General features: G+C 45.1%; 1 pseudogene; it reads left to right on the top strand.

The window, feature by feature from the left end:
• Nucleotides 1-1,863: 1,863 nt before the first annotated feature.
• LOC147416870 (G-type lectin S-receptor-like serine/threonine-protein kinase SD2-5) lies at nt 1,864-4,421 on the top strand (annotated as a pseudogene).
• The last annotated feature ends 5,493 nt before the right edge of the window (nt 4,422-9,914 follow it).

The raw sequence follows: 9,914 nt of genomic DNA, 5'->3' as shown, positions 1-9,914 counted from the left end.
CTATCCTATTAAGCTCGCAAAATCCCTCTATTTTCATCTTTCTATATCCAACCTCTGGAATATCTGTTGCAGAACCTATGTGTGTGTATGAAAGACATTAAATGCTCAACACCCATCGCTTAACAAACTCATTGTCTCTTTAAGCTTGTGAAGAGCCAGACATTAAATGCTCAACACCCATCGCTCAACAAACTCATTGTCTCTTTAAGCTTGTGAAGAGCCACATGGTGGGGACCCCTAAAACAAGTCAAAAGGTAACCCCTAAAGGGTGGTCACACACACAAACGGGGACAAGCCGATGGATTTAATGAAGCTTACCCTAAGGTCATTTCAAGCTTCATTGGGTTCACATTGCTCTTTGGTAGACTTCCGCTCTCCTTGGTCCCTTATTGAGATAAGTCTAGCAGCACACATATTAATATGCTACCTCTTAGTCTCTGAATCTCCCCATTTTAAATGGCCACTTTAAGATGAGAAAATCATTTGAGAATGTCAGATATTGAATTTTATGTCATCACCCTTCATTTAAGCACTTAATATGTTTTGAAAGACTTCTTATTTTTTTGAGATTGAGGAGACCAAATGGCTCATATTAAAGAAGTGCAAATTGCCAAAATACCCCTCTAATTTGTGGTAATTCCCAAAGTACCCTTGTACCTAAGTTGGTTGGATTGCTCAAGATTTTCTAATCTGTATTTCTTTTTGACAATGGAAATCCATATTTGAGTGCTTAGCATGTAATTTGTCACAAATTACCTTGCAGTAAAGGCAATTATGTATAAAAATAATGAAGCAATTCATCTTCGAAGCCAACATAACCAACTCAAATTCTATTTTTAACATCTTGTATTTATAGACAATCAGTCTGCTTATGAAAAGCTACAATTTCTTTTACCTTTGGAGAAATTTAATCTCACAACCAGAGGGTATTTTGAGAAATTTGGATAATTTGAAGGGCATTTTGGGAATTTATGATAAAATATTGGGGGTTTATAGGAAAGTTTTAGCATTTGAGGGGTATTTTGGAAATTTTCACAAATTAACGAAGTATTTTGGTAATTTTCCCTTAAAAGAAGTCCCATTACTCAATGGGATTCCAGCGGATATCCCTCCCCCTCTTCCCCTCGTCACAATATGGCACGATCATATGGCTTAGAGGGGATCTTAGGCCCAAATTTGGGGGGGGGGGGGGGGGGGGGGGGGGGGGGGCGAGGCGGCTTTAATCTCAGCCCAATCATGCAGTGAACTAGGGTAAATGGGACCAAGTTAAGGCCGCCTAAGCCGCGCCAGGGATTGTAGAGCACATTGTGCACCGTTTAAGCATGGAGGAGCGTAAAACGAAGCTAAAGGTGAGATCTACAAGCAGGAACAAAGTGAGCGTGGTCGAGAGTGTAGAGACGATGTAGGAAACCGCCAAAGATTGCTAGTGTAACAAAATTGGAGGTTTGAAGCGAGACACCCCGGTGGTAGTAATGCATCGTTTTGCCAACAAGGCTCGATCTCCTCCTTTACTCTAAGGGTGGGCGAATTGGAGAGTGAAACACCCCCCCCCCCCCCCCCGCCGCCCCCCCCCCCCAAAAAAGCTTGCCGCGGAGACGAGACGGCCTAAAATGCCACGCACTGTCACTTATAGACCAGGACCCCCACCCCCCGGCACCTCTGTCGCCCCCTGGCTGCCTTCGTTCTCTTCGCCAGCACCAGAAGCCTCTCTCCTTTTCTCTCCCTCTCTCTCTCTCTCTAGTTTCCAATAAAAAGCCGGGTCTTTCATGAGGGACCCTGCTACCCAGTTTTAGAATCACGTTGCACCAATAGAAGGAAATGAAGAGCCCGTTGGTAGAGTGGTTAGAGCGGGAAACTTTTCAATCTCCACCGTGAGGTCTTCCTGGTACACGGGGAGGGAGCGAGAGAACGATGGCACGACAGCCACACAAAGAGAGCTCGAGGCCTATTCTGGAATCCTCAGCGTCATCTCCACAATTTTGGGCCACTCTTTCTTCTCACTTGAATACCAAGCAACTGCAAGAGATCCTCCACTCCGGAATTTTTCAAAAACGCCCAGACATATTTATTGTTATTGAGTTACAATACAAAGTGTGTTTGCTGAATGTAGGTTGCTCGGGTGTGCTTTCGTGCAACGCTGGAATAATTCGGATTGCAGTGGGAGGAGCAGCAGCGACTGTTGTGTTGATCATTCTTACCCTTTGCTGGATTGTCAAGGCAAAGTTATTTAAGAAGCCAGAAGCCAAGCCCGAGCTGGATCTTGAGAACCTCACAGAGCGTCCAATTGAGATGTCATACTCCTCCCTCGTATCTGCAACAAGCAACTTCATGAATACTTTGGGTGAAGGGGGCTTTGGCATCGTATACAGGGGATCGCTAAAGGCTGGCGTGCAGATTGCTGTAAAAGTTATGGAGGTGGCCTCAACACACAGAAAGGATCATTTGCTGAATGAGGTGGCTACTATAGGAAGAATTCATCATGTACACCTTGTAAGGTTGCTCGGATTTTGCGTGGAAAAACAGCACAGGATACTGGTCTATGAATATGTGAAGAATGGCTCTCTTGACAAATGGCTATTCTGCAAGCACAAAAATGATTCAGTAATGTTTCTGCACTGGCGGCAGCGGTAGAATATTGCATTGGGCATTGCAAAGGGATTAGGCTACTTACATGAGGAGTGTAGGCAGCGGATCATACATTGTGACATTAAACCGCAAAACATACTTTTGGATGAGCATTTATGTCCCAAGATTGCAGACTTTGGGCTTGCAAAGCTAATGGCCAGAGAGGAGTCTTCAGTTGCAACCTTGGCAAGAGGCACCCCAGGCTACATGGCACCGGAATTTTGGATGGCAGGCAAGGGCCAGATGAGTACGAAGTTTGATGTGTACAGCTATGGCATGGTGTTATTGGAGCTGATAAGTGGGCACCATAATTTTGAGAATGGTTCCTGTTTTCCTGAAGAGGTTTTTGATGCAGCAATCAAAGGTGATATACAGTCTATTATTGACGTTAAACTGGGTATCACCATGTCGCCCGACGAGAAGCTTCCTGTTTCCAAAACCATGGAGGACTGGCAGCATGTTCAAAGAGCTTTATTTGTGGCCCTCTAGTGCATTCAAGACCATCCCATGAACAGGCCACGTATGAGTGAGGTTGTGCTGTACCTCGAGGGCAAAGTTGCAATCGATGAAAACCCTCCCTGCCCAGCAATTGCCTCCATCCTGCTCAGTCTTGCTCGCCAACAATCATGTCAGAGCAATCAGCGAGGCCTTCACATTACTCCAATGAGTGGCCATTGGAACGACTCTTCTAATTGATCGTTATGGCATGGGGGCCAGCTTTCTTTCTGCAGCTTTGGTGATGCAATTATTTCTTACAATCCAGGGTGTTGTTTGGAGTCTATTTTTGCAAGGGTCTTTTTGATGCAAAAAGAGGGCATCCAGCCTTGTGGAAAAGTGTTCAAATTGGAAGCATTTCTAGTGTATATATATTGCACCTTGTATCATATTCTACGCAGCATACCTGTCTTTTGAGTCCTTGAACAAAAGCATCGGGGTTTCATCACTCACATAAGATAAGCAAAAACTTGCATTAGCTACTCGGGAGGTGTTACTTCACAGCTTTTTGTCAGAGTTCTGTTGTGTTTGTGATCAAGTCCTCCTTTTTGAACCTTTGCCCCCTCAAGTCACATCTAGTGCTTGAGGCTGATTATGTATTCTTCTCCGAGTCAATATAACATTTCTCCACTCACAATTGTATGGCAAAAAAAAAAAACCTTGCACAGAGCTCCGTTCATCATCACCAACTAAGCAAAGGAAAAACCCTTATGCCAAATGACAGAAGTTGTATCTATTCTCAAATAGCTGGGCTTCCCCCTTACCAATTAATATTTTTGACGATAATCTCTCTACAACACATGCTGTAAACAATGTTTAAAACCCTAGCGATGGCATAGCTACCTAGCGCCCGAGCTATCTGTTCACCTCTACCCTGTGAGATGACCCGGCGCTCACTGCTGACACTAGATCTCCCAACATTTGGGCATCGGATGGGCTACCCCATCATATGCTAGTGCATCATAACTCCGTGGCTGCCCACGCAGGGGGAGTAAACGGTTTTCACCAGCAGAGTTACTCCCACTTTAACCCTACTGGGCCATTTCCTTGCGATGACGACCAACTTCTGCATGACAGCATAAGCAAACTCCAAGCAGCAAGACAGGCGCGACAGGATGCTGAGTTCTTCACACAGCCACCCTCTGCCAACCCACCAACAGGGCTACATCATGGGGCCATTGAAGGCGCTGCCGCTGCATCCACCTATACTGCTGCCGCTGAGTCGCAACCAGGAGGAAGCGGAGCCCCTTATGCAGGAGGCCCTGGCAAGACTCCAGACGGCAAGCCTCTGGTTATTTTGCCCGCTGTTCAACTTCGCAAAACCCAAAATGATCTAGAAAATAGAGCCCTTATAGGGTCGTCACCTAGCCCACTTCCCCTTTCTGAAGTGATGACAGGCTGGATTAGAAACCAATGGGGTGCTATTGGTACGGAAGTAGAGACCATTGAGGCCCTGCCCAAGAATCAATACGTCTTTGTGTTCAAAAATGCAGACATGGCCTTTAGGGTTCTTAGCTCGGGACAGTGGCTTCTACGTACTTCCTCTCTGTGCTTATTCAAATGGCATAAGGAATACAATGCCAAAAGAGACGCGCTCTCGCACTTTCCTATGTGGATAGAGTTCTCGAACTTACCACTACACTTTCACAACCACCTTAGGGTGATTGACTCTCAGCTCGGCAAGGTCCTAGGAGGTCGCCCACGAGGAGACTACATCCCTTCCTGGCACCCTCAAGCCTTGATCGAGATGGACATCTCAGAGGACCTCTCGAAAGCTATGGTTATCGCCCTAGATGACGGGGAATGCTTCGAACAACCCTTGAGTTACAAATACCAGCCAAATGCATGCTTCCACTGTGGAACAAAAGGACACTTTGTTCGGGACTGCCCTATTAAGAACCCTAAACCTGAACAGACCCCAACCAGCTCTGAGGAAAATGAGCGCAATAATCAAACTCCAGCGGCAGCTGTTCTTCCTCAGACCACCAGAGTGACACGACCCGCTGCAGAAAAGCAGGTAAACGATAGAGCTAAACCTAGGCAGTCCAACTAGTATGCACTACTAGCCTCACTTCTTGAATGGGAAGATTCTGAGGTGGAAGATTTGATTGGTCAAGACTCCGAGGAGGACGAAGACACATAATCACGTCTGGAAGAGCAAGTAAACAGGGCAGACAGAGCCACCGCCATAGATCTTAACAAAACCTCCAGCAACAATGAGCATAACAAAGAGAACGTTGCCCCTAGCCATGTAGGCAAACCCGAGGTAGGCCCCTCACCAATAGAAGTACACAAAGACAACAAAAGGAGTCACAACTCAGTAACTCAGCCCTCACCTAGGGCTCAGAGAAAAAATCGAAAGGAAAGAAGAAGTAAAAAATGAAGCTACTCTCGTGGAACATAAAGGGGTTGTCAGACCCTAATAAAGCTAAGAAGATTAAAGCATGGACACAAAGTTACCCAGTTGAAGTCATAGGCCTTCAAGAAGTCAAAATAGCAGTACAGGAGCTTGAACAGAGGTTGCAATCGATATCCAAGGAGCATTAATGGTTCCACTCCTCACACAACAGAGGATCGGGAGGAACAGCCATGGGGATTCGTCTGAGCTGGAAGATTAACCAACCACTACCGTCTTCAGGAGAGGACTGGGTAGCACTGCCATAGAGGCCCCTATCAACTGCCTTATGTTGTCCATCTATACAGGTGGCTCTGTCAAAGACAAAACCAATCTTTGGAGTCAACTCGCCCAGGTCAAGGGCCAAATCATTCTGTTCGGGGACTTTAACATGGTTGAGTCCATGGAGGATCGATACCTAATGAAAGGGCAAACAGTGGCAGGGACAGAGAAACAAGAATGGAAGAACCTCAAGGAGCAACTAGACCTATGGGATGTAGGCACACCTGGAGAATTCAACTGGCAAAACTACTCTAAAGGAATTCTTGCTCGAAAGGCTAGACTGGATAGATGCTACCTAAACAACCAAGGAGCACTTCGCTCAATTGTTTAGCCCACTAGAAGTTCACGATGAGGCTGTCACTCTGGCTAGAGGAATCATTCGGAACTGCAAGAAAAGAGTATTCCCTCCCCATCTAAGCGTCCAACTTGACTCGGAGCTCTCGATAGGAGAAATCAAAAGAGCCACTGATGCTCTTAAGCCTAAGAAGACTCTGGGCATAAATGGCCTCCCTGTTGAGTTCTATCAAACATTTAGAGATTCTATTGCACCAATCTTGCTCATTGTATGGGAAGAATCTGTTAAACATCGAGCCCTCCCGATTGAACTCAACACAGGCATCATTAAAGTACTACACAAAAAAGGCCCGAAGGAAAGGCTATCCAACTGGAGATCACTAACAATGCTAAACTCTGCCTACAAAGTTTTTGCCAAGGCCATAGCTCTCAGAATTACCCCGGCCCTTGCCGAGTGGCTGTGCTCTGAACAAAAAGGATTCATCAAAGGGCGAAGGATGATGGAAGCAGTAATTGCAATGTGGGAAGGAATAGAATATGCTGAAGAATCTAACCAAGACTACGTCTTCGTCAAAGTTGAATTTGACAAAGCCTATGACAGGCTAGAATGGTCCTTCATACTCGATTGTCTAGTAATGATGGGGTTTGGCCCCAGGATTGTAAGGTATGTTCAAACGCTCCTGGGAAATGCCTAAGCTAGAGTGGCTATTAACAATGGGCTGTTGGACACATTCCCACTCAACAGATCAGTCAGACAGGGATGCCTACTGGCTCCTCTCCTTTTTTCCACCTCCGCTGATTTCTTGAATTGGTTGGTCAAAGAAAAAATATTCAGCAAGGGAGCCTTCGAGGTATCAAGTTGCTAGATGGGAGATAGCAGTGCCTCTCTCAATTCGCTGATGACACTAACGTGTTGATGCAAAATGATGATAGCTCTCTAAAAGCCTTTTGAGAATGTCTTAATAACTTCTATACAGCTTCAGGCTCCAGGATAAACCAATCCAAAACAAGGATCAGAGCCTCTCGGTCCCCTCTGCCTGGGTGGGTAGATGAGCAAGGATGCTCCATCATTCAGGATGGAATCAGATTCAGATTATTAGGGATCCCTTTTGGCTTTAAAATCACAATGGCACAAAGGTGGCAATGGATCATGGACAAATTCCACACCAAACTGAATAGATGGTTGGGTTTTCAAGCTAACTTCTCTGGTTGGGTTGTAGTAATCAAACACTACATTTCATGTTATGTTCTTTTCTTCCTCTCATGTTGGAGACCCCCGGATGCTCAGATAAAAGATATAACCAGAATATGCAGGAACTTTCTCTGGTCGGGTGACCCCCTTAAAAAAGGCCTAGCAAAAGTTTACTGGGAAATCTGTTGTCTTCCTAAAGAGCAAGGGGGACTTGGCCTCACCAAATAAACATATGGGCCGACAAGCTTACTGTAAAACTCATTTTCAGAGCCTTGGAGCAACCAGATGAAGAGTGGGCCTCACTGCTATTATGGGAATTACATAGGTTCCATATCCGAGGGTTGCAGGGAACCATAAACCTACCATGGTTCACGTTGTTCTTTGGACCCTTTGATGTCGTAGCAAAGGGGTCATACCTACTTAAATCACTGTGGAATGCCTAGAATAGACACATAAATTTACTAAAAATAAACTGGGAGTGGAAATATAGATGGCAGCTCAGAGTAGCCGAGTCAATGTGGTGGTCTCTCCCCCCATCACCCAACTCAACCATAGGCAATTAAGGTCAGCCAAAAGACTTCACAATAAGGACATCATCACCTGGAGAGATGTCTGGCACATTACGGAGCATAGGTGGAAGAACAAAACTGAGCTTCTTGGCAGATACCAGCTGCAACCATGGGAGCTATCTTTTATCCATTCAAGAATAGACATGTTTCTAGAAGAGATGGAGTGGACACTATCAAAACAACCCAACCTGTCACCTAAGGCACTGTAATGGTCAAGAGGGTGTGCTCTCTCTAACCCTCCCAACCGCCCCCCAGCTTTGAAAGAACAACTTCATGTTACTCTCAACAGAAAGTAGCGCTTGTCTATGTACAAACGACAGTGGATCTTTAAGTTCAAAACCCTGTGGCCTCCTGATACCCTTTCCAAGCATTCTGTACAGCTATGGTTGATTATGCACAAGCAGTACACTATCAGCTCGTGACCTGCATTAAACCAGATAATCCCACCACTTGTGTTTTTGTGTGCTATTTCCTTGTACTTCTCTCTCTCTCTCTCTCTCTCTCTCTCTCTCTCTCTCTCTCTCTCTATATATATATATATATATATATATATATATATATATATATATATATATATATATATATATATATATATATACATATCCAACCCGCAATCCACTCCATAGCCATCTACCCTTTAGAAGAGCTGAAGGTACATTCACCACCTTTTACACACACACACTCACATACAATCTCTCTCTCTCTCTCTCTCTCTCTCTCTCTCTCTCTCTCTCTCTCTCTCTCTCTCTCTCTCTCTCTCTCTCTCTCTCTCTCTCTCTCTCTCTCTCTCTCTCTCTCTCTCTCTCTCTCTCTCTTCCAATCTGAGGACGAAATGGAGGGAATTGTGTATGTAGCTAGCCCTTCCAAGACAACCAATTTATGAACACCTATGGAAACCTCTTCCACGTGCTAGCTGATGCTCAATAGCATGGCAATGGCAAAGACATGCTCGAATCAGTACCGCATGAAAGTCCTCGAGTTTTGTCGGTCCTCTCGTCCTTGCTAGAACGGATGGTGGTGAAGAACCACGTCTACGTCGTTCACTACGGCTACACGCTCAATCCTATGCATCGGCTCACCCTTTTTATGGCCTTAGAGACCCTTCTATCAATGTAAAAAAGTATTAAGAGGATATTCAAGTATGCCCTTCTTGCTTTGTAGTGGCATATGTGTATTTGGATCGCTTCATTCATCAGTAGCCCGAAATGCCTTTAACATAATTGAATGTCCATCGGATCCTCATCACGAGCACCCCTGAATGCAACATTGTGAAGAAACATGACAACAAAAACCTCAGATCCACGAGCACAACAACAGGAATTCCTGGACATGAGAGAGACCCCATGCTCAAAAAACATGATTTTGCGCATAGGGAAAGTCATGTGCAAAAAGTAGGATGCGGAGGGCGAGGTTACCATGAAAACTTAAGACGATCTACATGGATGAAGAGCGATGACGGGGGTTCTGCAAAGCAAATGATGTCTTAGGGGCTCTTTGATCACTCAGCTTCATGGCCTTAGAGAAGGACATAGAAGGGAAGGAAAAATTCCAGCATGAAACTCTAACAATAGGTTACGGAATGGGGATGAAGAATTGAGTGGGGGAGATGGAAACGGTAGCAACATCTAGTATGGCCTGCATAACTTCCAGGTATTACCAATGCAAAATGATGATAGGATAGTCAAGTATGGTAGAAAAGCATGCTCGAACACCTTCTCCTTAAATATCTTACCTTGATAAGAAGCTCGAACACCTTCATCTCATTCCCAAAAGCATGATCGAACACCTTCTCATCTATATACAAAACCATGCAAGCGATTCTGATTCTTAGCCTTGCACCGACTCTCTGTTACCATATACATGTAGTAGTGACGTGTGTGAACACACTAGGATCGCCGGGGCACATTTTCCCTCTTTAGGAGGTTTTCCCCCCGAGCATTGTATATACGCCCATCACTCTAGGGCTATCTATCTTTCCATTGCACACTAAGTAACACACTCTCTATTGTGTGCCTTGAGTTTCCTTCGTCTTCTCCAAGCTGTGTGCATTTCTCTGCAATCC

This window comes from Adiantum capillus-veneris, unplaced genomic scaffold, assembly GCF_014529385.1.
Source record: "Adiantum capillus-veneris isolate H3 unplaced genomic scaffold, ASM1452938v2 Hic_scaffold_415, whole genome shotgun sequence".
Lineage (NCBI taxonomy): Eukaryota > Viridiplantae > Streptophyta > Polypodiopsida > Polypodiales > Pteridaceae > Adiantum > Adiantum capillus-veneris.
The sequence above is the reverse complement of the archived record's forward strand: the minus strand, read 5'-3'. Positions and strand labels throughout refer to the sequence as shown.